This window comes from Antechinus flavipes, chromosome 2 (assembly GCF_016432865.1).
Source record: "Antechinus flavipes isolate AdamAnt ecotype Samford, QLD, Australia chromosome 2, AdamAnt_v2, whole genome shotgun sequence".
NCBI classification, from domain to species: Eukaryota; Metazoa; Chordata; class Mammalia; order Dasyuromorphia; family Dasyuridae; genus Antechinus; species Antechinus flavipes.
In genome coordinates, this window is record NC_067399.1 from 78,720,866 (window position 1) to 78,731,763 (window position 10,898).

The 10,898-nt window shown below is 41.6% G+C and overlaps 1 long non-coding RNA gene across 1 annotated transcript; it reads right to left on the reverse strand.

Annotated features, from left to right (window-relative positions):
* Positions 1-1,756: 1,756 nt before the first annotated feature.
* LOC127547980 (uncharacterized) lies at positions 1,757-4,896 on the reverse strand. The gene is made up of 2 exons (XR_007950297.1): positions 3,265-4,896; positions 1,757-1,901 (listed from the first exon to the last, which is right to left on the reverse strand). It is a non-coding gene; the product is annotated as an uncharacterized LOC127547980 (long non-coding RNA).
* Between the last annotated feature and the right edge of the window lie 6,002 nt (positions 4,897-10,898).

Sequence of the window (10,898 nt, forward strand, 5' to 3'; positions counted from 1 at the left end):
AACATTGCTTTCATGTTCAGAGAAGCTATTTATTTGTTTTTGCAAAAATTGGCTTTTTCTTTCTTTCTTTCTTCTTAATGTCTAGGTCTGTTTTTTATAGTTTTCATAATTTTCTTTCTCATTGTTAGATGGTTGGCTGCTATTTCTAGCTATGTCAATGTGCACCTGTCTAATTAGTTGGCTTAAATCTTTTGAAAGTTGGAGAACAATATAACTTAGTTTGTCAGAATTATCTATAAAGGAAAAATAAGGAGGCTCTGAGAGAGGGTCTTTCCTATGATTAAAACATGGGAGCAGTACCTGAACTGTGCAAGATGTTCTCTGGACACTAAGGGGACTTTATGAGGATTATTCTGGATCTATGAGGTTCAAGAAGAGATGTGAGTTTTAGGGAAAAGTAGTATGTTCATCAGTGACATTCTTATAGGGAAGAAACCTCTGAAAGTCTGTGGCTTCATCTAATAAGAAGGATGTGAATGTGTCTATATACCTTCCTGTCTATGGGGGCAAAGGAAGATTTCAACATCTCGATGGCCATTCACTTAGGGAAAGCTTCAGCGCTGTGCTGTCCCACAGCACAGGAGTGGACTATATGCCCTCTAATTACCTATAATTCAAATACCTGAATTTGGAGATTCTAGGTTCAAATCTGTATTCTGATACTTCTCAAATTGTGTGAACATGAACATATCCCTTAAAATATCTGAGCCCCACCTTCTTCGTGTGTACAAGGTAGATAATAAATTCCTAAGATACCTAACTCACAGGGTTTTTTTGAGGTGCTAATAAGTTAATGTAGGAAATATTTTTCAAACTTCAAAGTAGTTATATAAATATTAGTTATTACTACCCATTCTATTGAATTGAAGCACAATTCAGAAATCATACCTTTTCCCCAAGACTTCCCTAATCCATGTTGTTCGCCCCGGCTCCCCAACTTTCTTCCTAGACCCTCAAAGCACTTTTAAAAATCACCTTCTTCCTACAGTTATCAAGTATTATTACTATACAGTTATCAAGTATTATTATGAACTATAATGCTTTGCTTTTTTGCATCCAATTTTTTATTAATTTATGGAATAAAACAAGCATTTCCATAACATAGTATAATAAAAAAGATGATTGCACATAAAACTGCAAATCTATTATGAACAACTTGCCGTTTCTTTTAAATATGTAATAAAGTTATCATAATTATCTTTGTTGCATCAACCCCTTATTAGATTGCAAACTCCATGAGGGTAGGGACTGTATCCTATTTGAATTTATCTTCCCTATCATTGAGCACAGGACTCAATGTTCTTGTTAAACAGTAAACACCTAATAACCTAGCATTTGTTCAGTGACAGGATAAATAAATGAATGAATGAATGAATGATTTTAGGAGTGGTTGGGTCACTAAAAATAGACCCAAGTCAGGGACCTGCACAAGCAATTTTGTAGAATTGAATATGTAGCTCCACTATTCATTTTCAGAAATAGCATAGATAAGGGGAGGAGGGGAAGGGGGAAGGGGGAGGGGGGGAATTGGTCTCACTCTATGAAAATGATTCAGTACAATAGCTAAAAGAGTTGTTCCTTTCCTCCACAACCCCATCCTGGTGAGTTTGCTAATGTCTTCGCTCCAGCTGGTCTGATCTGCGCTTGTCTCTCAGTCACAAGCATATCTCTCTCCCTCTTTGTTTTCCCTACAGTCCTCATACATACACAATCCCTCTTTCAGCTGATCCTCCTTTTGACAGATTTCAGCCAGTGAGATGGGAATTTTTTTTTTTATTTTCAATTCAATTGCATAAATAAGACAGTCAGCGGATGAGGGAGTGCCAGATATATTGATGCTGGGCTGCTGGGGAAGTTACCGAAGAATTCTCAGCCAAGGTAATTTCCTGAAGTTTCAGTTTCTGTAGAAAAAAAAATGGACAATGGCAAATATCAGACATTTGAGGGTGGGGGGGGAGGGAGGGAGGTCTGTGACTTCTCCATGCAAGGAGTAAGCCAGCAGCACCCCCTGGAACAGTTAGAGCCTCATGGGGTGGGGGTGAGGGGCTTCCAACTACAATTTTGGGTGAGGTTGAGGAGGATTCTGGGAAGTTGGACAAACAGGGTCAGTTCCAAATGGCCTGATTTATACAGGCCAGACAGGACTGGGCATTCAGCCCCTTGTGCTCACGTGTAATGCAGCAGAAACAATGCTGGGACTGAAGTCAGGAGACACCTGGGTTTGAGTCCGCACTCAATTCTCATTAGGTGTGTGGGCAAGTCATTTAAACTCTCTAGGTCTCGGTTTTGCAATCACAGGACTTTAAAATTAGAAAGAACCTTAGGAAAAAATTAATCCAGTGACCTCATTTGAGAAAGCAGAGGTCCAGTAACAGCAAAGGATTGACCAAAGGCCGTGAAGCAAGCCAGGACCATGGTCTGCTGACCTCCAGTCTAGTGCTTCTGCCCTCATCCAGTCACAGATCACCAGAGAGTTGGAAGGAGATCTCCGTTATTCATTCCCCATTCTACAAATGAGGAGACCAGTTCAGAAAAACCAAGGGATTTATCCAAGGTGACATAGTAAATTTAAACACAGTCTTGGCAAATTAAAGGCAGGGGAAAGAGAAACAGAGAGGGGGTAAACAGAGAGACACAAAAATGGAGAGACACAGACAGAGTCATGCAGAGAGACACACACACACAGAGAAAGAAAAAGAAGAGAGAGAGAGAAAGAGAGAGAGAGAGAGGGAGAAAGAAAGAGAGAGAGAAAGAGAAAGAGAGAGAAAGAAAGAGAGAGGGGGGAGAGAGAGGGGGGAGAGAGAGAGAGAAGAGAGAAGAGAGAGAGAGAAGAGAGAGAGAAAGAGAGAGAGAGAGAGAGAGAGAGAGAGAGAGAGAGAGAGAGAGAGAGAGAGAGAGAGAGAGAGAGAGAGAGAGAGAGAGAGAGAAGCTGGGGCAAATTTACGTAAAATATATCCTATCACTGTGGAAATAACATTGTTCCAGAGGCTGGAATCTCCTGATTGGCCGTCTGCATTGATTGAATTTATCAGCTAATTGCTCAGCCCTCCACTTCTCTGCCTGCGTAAACCAAGACTTTATTACAATTGATTTCACATCATCATTTCCTTTCTTGCTCATGACTTATGACTTCAATGGGCTTCTGACTTATTCAGTTCATGATTTGGTTTCTCCTGTTTTTTATTTTTATTTTTTAGGAAAATGTCATCCGGGCTACCATCACAACCACCCAGGACAATTCTGCATCTTTCCTGGTGTCCAAACCTTTAGAAAGTCCTCCATTCCCAGGGATTTAACAAATCAACTTCATTTTCCATTCTTGCTCATGTTTCTCATATACAGATTCACTTTGACTAGATTCTCCTCATTCATCCACTCACTCACCCATGCCATAAAAACCTGTGTGTAAAGAAGAGAAACAGAAAAAATAAAATCTCTCCTTTATATTAGAAAGGAGGAAGAAAGAAGAGATTCTGCTAATTATTTGCTCTGTGAGCACTATCTTGTTTGATTTTGGGCAAGTGACAACCTTGCTGGGCCTCAGTTTACTAATATATCAAATGAGGAGCTTATACCATAAGACTCTCTTTCTCTCTCATATTTAATGAATCCGTGAGCCAAGAGGAATTAGTAGCAAACTCATAGACTCAGCATAGATGAATAGGCTGGGATGTGATCGTTAGATAGATCATTCACAATTTGAAACATGCTAGTAATTTCCATTTCTTTAATTAAAGATCACAAAGCATTTCCTCACAATAACCTTATAGGGGTAGGAAGCTTACCTTCCTACCTAGGGGTATCCCAGCTTACAGATAAGAAAACTGATGTCCAGAAAGGACTGGCGTTTTCCCAAGATGTAGATAAAGTGTGGTTATGTAATTTAATTCTCATTTCCCTTAGGCCCACATTCCCAACATATCCACAGCAGCCCCTTTCCCCCATCTCCATCCCCATAAGCTCAAAGAGCTTTGATCAAACTTCCCAGAAGTCCCTCGGTTACATCCCACCCACAACTTATCACTGAGGCTCCCACTGATCTCTCCTATGAACTCCCTCTCCACTTAGAGGATCTTGACTTCCTGCTCTCTCTCTCTGCTCCAGCCATGGGAGCTATAGACTTCACAGGGCTTAAAGCACTAAGAACCCTGGTCCCTGAGTCTTTAATCAGTGACTGGAGAAGCAAAAACTTTCTCTATTGTTCTAGAAAGAGATGAGACAAGGGGGAGGATCCTAGGTCGAGGAGAATGACCAGGAGAAAATTTGAAGACAAAAAAAGCCCTAGATCCTTAGCAGCTGGAAGCATCTTAACAGAGCGTCCTCCAATGGATTGAGAACAGCTCCAGGACAATGTTGTCTTCCATAGAAAATTCTCTAATTTCTCTGAATTCTGAACAATATCTCTCAGCTGATTGTGGCAACAACATAGTGATCTTTCCATTTATTTATTTTGAGGAAGCTAAATATCTCTATGAGCCTCAGTTTTCTCCTCTGAACAATGGGAATAATATTGTAGGAACAGTTCTATAGGGTACCTCCCAGCTCTGAAATCTTGTAAATCTGCAGAATAAGGGAAAACATCTATATTCTTAATTTATTTTTTGTCATCAAGAGGGTTATCCATCAACCCTATAGCAGGTGGTTACCTTCTTTTCTAAATTTGAAATAATGTATTGCCTATGAAACCTCAGAATTATAGGACCTCAAGGTCAGCTGTGCCCTCAGAGACCATGTGATTCAACCCATTACTGAGCAGGCAACTTTTTATAGCCAGGGCCTACAGACTCCTCCTTGAGCCGTCCATGAAGAGATTTCAAGAGATTCATGAACTTGGATGGGAAAAATAAAATTTCATCTTTATTTTCATTCATCTTTGATCTCTTTGGTAATCCTATATATTTTATTGAATGTATTAAACACACACACACACACACACACACACACACACACACACACACACACATATTGTTAGGAGAATGGGGCTGCAAAATTCACTAGACCGGCAGAAGGAGTTTAGGAGGGAGCTCCACATTCTACTTTTGGATAACCCTAATAGTAAGAGCTTTTATTGGGTCTAAATTGAGCCTAGATCTGCCTCCCTCAGATTTCCACCCAATGATCCCTGTATTGCCCTGTTGGGCCAAGCAGAAAAAGCTAAATCCCTCTTTCCCATGACAGCTCTCTCAGAGAAGGAGAACATGGATTTGCTGGGACTATTTAGCAACTCATTCGAAAGCTGGGTCTGGGTTGTTTGCTTTTCATTCAATTGCCATTTTTTTTCTTTAAATGAAACCACAATACAACTTATCAAACAAATGTGTTGAACAAGGGGACAGTGGAAGTGGTTTGAGTGGGATTTACTATAAACCAAGCTTGCCTACTGCTAAGAAAACCGTGAACTTCTTTTTGATTCATGATACCAAAGGTTTATGCTGAGAAATACACTCAAATGCTCTCATTTGAATTAATCACTATTTTGTGAGTATGTATGTTTGTATGTGTGTGAATAGACAACAGACTAGCTCACTGTTTGACTCATTTTGACCAGCCATGGTTCTTTAAGGACTCTCTCCTGCTGGGAGTAGGTGTGAAGTCCTGGCATTCATTTCCTGCACCTTCTCAGCTGGCAGCAACCAGGCCCAACAGGACAATTGGCCTTTAGAAAGAGAAGAGTGCAGCTGGTGGAATTAGAAATCACAGCTTCCCCCCTGGGCTCCATCCTCCTCACCTGTCCTGGTAACATTAGCTCACTGGTAGAAACAGGGAACAGATGTCAGGTGATTGAAAAACGGGAGCCTTCCCCTGTTTTATTGAGTTGTCACTGCGGAGAAATTTACTCTAATTTACTTGGAGACTAAATTACTGGATGTTCATAAAAAAACTGTTGTACATTACCATCCCTAATTAAGATGTTAAACATGATTCCATTTTAAAATTGTAGGAGCCAACAGAAATGAAAAAAAGATGCTGATGAAACGATATTTCACTCGTGTGCCCTTGGGTACCACACTGGTTTACATACAAGAGCTCAGGTGGACAGGTCCTGGGGAAGGAGCGGGCACGTGTCTGTATTCTTGGAAACATCTACCCCCAGAGCAGGTCATTCCCCCCTCTCCCCCCAGTGCTTCTGAGCTACTTCGCAAGGAGCTGCCATAATTCATACCTTGTGTTTGAACCCTAGTTGCTTTGACAGAGGACATCAAAATGATTTGAAACTGGCCAGGGTGAGGGAGAGAGCTACCAAGCCCTGCAGTCCTGGCACTTCCAATCAAGTGGAGACGTACAGTGTTAAGGACTGGCACTAGTTATCGGGCTGGGAAGGGAAAGGGAATCGGTCCATTTTCTTTTCTTCTAAACTCACTGGATGATAGAGCGATCTCTGGAAAAGGGCTAAAGTTGAGGATGGCTAAAGGCTGTTTTCCAATCCAGACTTTCATGTTACAAGCATTTATTAACCACCTACCAATCAATCAATGTTGATTAAAAGCTTACTATATGCCATTGCTGGATGCTGGATGCTGGATGCAATACAAAGACCTCGATCTAATATTCCCTATTCTCAAGGAGCGTCCATTTTGGACAAATCACTTTATTCTGTTTGCCTCAGTTTCCTCCTCTGTAAAATGAGCTAGAGAAAGAAATGGCAAACTAGTCTAGTATAGTATCTTTGCAAAAAAAAAAAGTCCAAATGGAATCATGAACAGTTGGAAATGACTAAGCAACAAAACAACAGTAATAGCATTTACACAGCACTTTAAGAATCACAAAGCACTTTACAGCTATCTCATTTGATCCTCACAACAACCCTGAGAGGTAGATGCTATCATTATCCCCATTTTACAGTCGCAAAAACTAAGATAGAGTGGTAAAGTGACTTGCTCACAATTACACAACTAGTAAGTCTCAGGCTGGGTTATATCCTGACTCCAGATCCAGGGAAAGAATAAGAGGTTAAATAATTTGCCCAGAATCATATGGATCAGAAATAACTGATGCTGAATTTGAACTCAGGTCTCAGTCCTCTATGAAATAAATCACTTTACTGCCCTAAACATATTTCTTCCTCTCTTAAAGCCTCAGTTGCAGCAGGATTATACCATAAGCTCCTTAAGTGGAAGGGCTGTCTTTTTCACTTAGTCACTTTCACTTAGCCCTTAGTAGGTGGTTGGTCCACAGTAGGAACTTTATGAATGTTTTCTGCTTTATTGGTCTCTACAATGAGAAAATTGAAAGAGCTATCAAAAAAAAACAAAACAAAACCAACTTCTATCACCCTCTGACTCTAAGACCTTTCTTTCTAGAAGACTTGATTGTGACTCCCTCTAGGCAACACAGTGGAGAATTGAGATAATGGACTCCATTACTGAACTCAACCCAGTTTGCTGCTATGAGAGAAGAGTTAGGTTGAGAATACTTGTCTATACTGCTAGAATTCACCAGAACTACAATCCCATCAGAAGCTCAGGACTTGGAATCCCAGAATCTAGAAGCTTCAAAATGTATTTAGTCTAATCAAGTCCCTGACTTGGAACTTCCCCTATGACATCACAGATGGGAGTTCACCCAGCTTTTTCTTGAAGACCTCCAGTGATGGAGAACTCCCTCCCTCCCAAGGCAATCCATTCCACTTTTGGATAGCTTTAGGGAGGAAGATTTTTCCTTATAATGGAATAACATCATTACTTGGCCTTGTGACATGTCATTGTATACCCAGTCTTCCAAAGAGTTTTCAGAGATCATTAGCACTCTACAGCAAAATTCTAATGAGCCTATGGAATTAGCACAGACTTCTCCCACCCCACACCTGAGCAAACTACTTTTGGCCAGGTGCATTTTTTCCCTCTTTGTCCTTGCCAATTTTCTCATTTTCTCTCCTTTATTTTTCTTTCCATCTCTTTCATTCTCTCCTTTTCTTTCTCTCCTTTTCTTCCCTTTCTCTCTCTCACTGCCCTTTTCTTTCATTCTCTCTCTCAAAAGATCACACTTGAACATACACATTGACATATTGTATTGCAAATGCCTTCTATGGGCCCACTGAAATTGGTCTACCCCAACCATAATCCACACAGGAAGCAGGAGAGAGCGAGGAACAATCACCATGGGGATTTCAGAGAGTTGAACCAGTCCCAACCTGAGTTAAATGGTACATGTGTCCTGGGACCAGAGGAGTCTTCTGGAATTGGAGGCATGGAGGAGCTTGAGAATCCAATGAGATTTAAGAACTGGAAATGCACATACACAGGAGCTCAAAACACTCCGAGCATCTCTCCTTCCTTTGTAAACAAAGAGCTGGGAGAAAGAACACTGTACATGAGTCAGAAGATTGTGATATCAACTCAGAGAATGCTATAACCAATGGGCTGTGTGATCTCAAGCAAGTGAAATGCCACACTGAGCTTTGTATAAATGAAGGAGGAAAGGGTTAAATTAAATGGTGTCAAAGAAACCTTAGCTCTAAGTCTGAACAACCTACAAATAGGAGCTCCTGGAGATCTCTAGAGAAAAATAGAAGCTACAATTCCATAGAACTTTAAGATTTACAAAGCACTTTCCTCACAATAGTTGTGTGTGGTTCAGGCTAACAACACTATTATCCCCATTTTACAGATGAAGAAACTGAGCCTCAGAGCATTTGAGTCAGTAAAACTAACAAGAATTGACAACTGATATTTGAAAGCAGGCTTCCCCTGTCCAGAAGTTTTCCCCAGAACACCACATATCTTGGAGAATCTTTCTTCTGAAACTAGCACCATCATACCCACTCCTGTTCTCCTTCAGCCTCACTGACCTGGACCAATGAAATGTGTGCTGCCCTATTTCAAGTTCATTGGAGCCCAGGATGGATTGCAAAGCCACTTCCAGATGTGACCTGTACCGCTCTCTCATTGTTTGGTCACTAGCATCAAGAATTGGAGGCATGGAGGCAAACTTGAGGAGTTTAAATCAGAAGGGACCCTTAAAGATCACCTAGGCAAATCTCTTCCCTCATTTTTGAGGTGGAAACTGAGATCTGAGATGGGGGAATGATTAACATTAAAATGCATCCCCTTATCTTTGGGGTGAATCTGCCTTCCCTTAGCCAGGTTTCCCTTCAGTCAATCAACAAGCATGTATTAAACATTTATCACATGGTGGGCACTGAGCTATATGCTGGGGTCTCTTGCTCTCAAAGTTCACATTCTCATGGGGAGACAACCCCTAAATATCTTTCCCTATGTTGTCTATCCCATGTAATTGGGAAGCACAAGCAAAGGAAAAGATAGGGAAAGGCGTTCTATTCAGTTCTCATCTATGGAGGCAGGAGAAAAATCACCTGCAATCATGTTATTAGGGTTTAGGTAAAGACAGCCCCAGACTGTTACAGCTGTTTGTTCTGGCTACAACTGAATGGATTTCAAAGGCACCCTGGAAAGCCCCTGGGGCAGGATGCAATGCTCCTGTAGCAAAATCTTGCTTATAACAGCCCTACCTCTCCTCCTCCTCCCCCTCTCCCCCAGCCCCCCAGGTCTCCAGGGCTTCTTTGTTAAGAGGCTTTTTCACTGTATAATTAAATGTAAAATCCTAAGGGGAGGTTCGCCTCTTATCTACAGCTGGGTATTTCGTGTCTGCTCCTTCCACACAGAAGAGCTGGGTGGAGTCTGGCCGGGCCCTTTGAGGCTGGCCTGCCTTATGGGCTGCCCAGCCTCTTAGAACTCTTACTTGAAAAGCAGCACTTGGTGCTGGTGTGAGGGAAGAAGTGGGAAGGAAGGCCAGAGCCCTGTGAGGGGCACAGAGAGCATCAAAATGGAACCCGCAGCCAGAGAGTGAAAAGGAGCCTTCCTACCCAGAGTACACTAGTTATTTTATCATTTGTGCACTGTGGGGCCTTCCTCCCTCCCTTCCTTTCTTTCTTCCTTCCTTTCTTCTTCCCTTCCTCCCTCCCTGCCTTCCTTCTTCCTTCCCTTCCTCCCTTCCTTTCTTCTTCCCTCCCTCCCTCCCTTCCTTCTTCCTCCTTTTCTCCCTCCCTCCCTCCCTCCCTCCCTCCCTCCTTCCTTCCTTCCTTCCTTCCTTCCTTCCTTCCTTCCTTCCTTCCTTCTTTCCTTCCTTCCTTTCTTCCTTTCTTCCTGATATTTACTGAGAAGACACAGAAGTACAAACATATTACCCCTTGATTTTTCTGCTGGGTGACCTGGGTGATAAATCACTCTAAATCATCTAACAGCACATTGGTCCAAGTTTCAGAATTACTGATCTAGTCTAACTCTCCTATTGTAAGATGAGGAGTTAAGACGAGTGGCAAGTGGTAAAGTCAGATTTTCTGATTCCAATTTTAATGCCTTTTCCATTGTACCACTTGATGGTCCTTTTCATTTAATAATACCTTAGTCCCAATGGATTTATTGTGTTCTTTCTTCAGGGTCCATAGAAAGAGAGAATATTGGAGATGGACAATTGTTTGTGTGGGGTCATGTGATAGAAAATTCTCACCATCTTTTCACACCCAATTATGTAGATGAAGAGCAGCTAGTCTGCAGAAAGAGGAAATGTGCCAAAGTCCTGTGAGAATTAAACCCCAGGATGGGCACTTTTTGACTAGGGGAGTGGGCAGGACTTCTCTTGCTCAGAGAGCTGGGGTATCCAATAGGCTGGGGAAGTCTAGAGAGAGGAATCACAAAGTCATGGAATCATAAAATCATCATTTAGAGTGGCAAGAGATCTTAGAAGTCACTGAATTTGATAACTGAGGCCCTTAGAGAAATGACTTTCCTCAAAGTTACAAAGTTAGTAAGTATGAGAGCTAGGATTTGAATACAGGACCTCTTCAAATCCATTGCTTTTCCCATTCCCCAAAATGGAGAAATGAATGAGGCTGGAATTTCCAAAGACAAACTCTGATGACTTCATACAGTTGCTTTTAC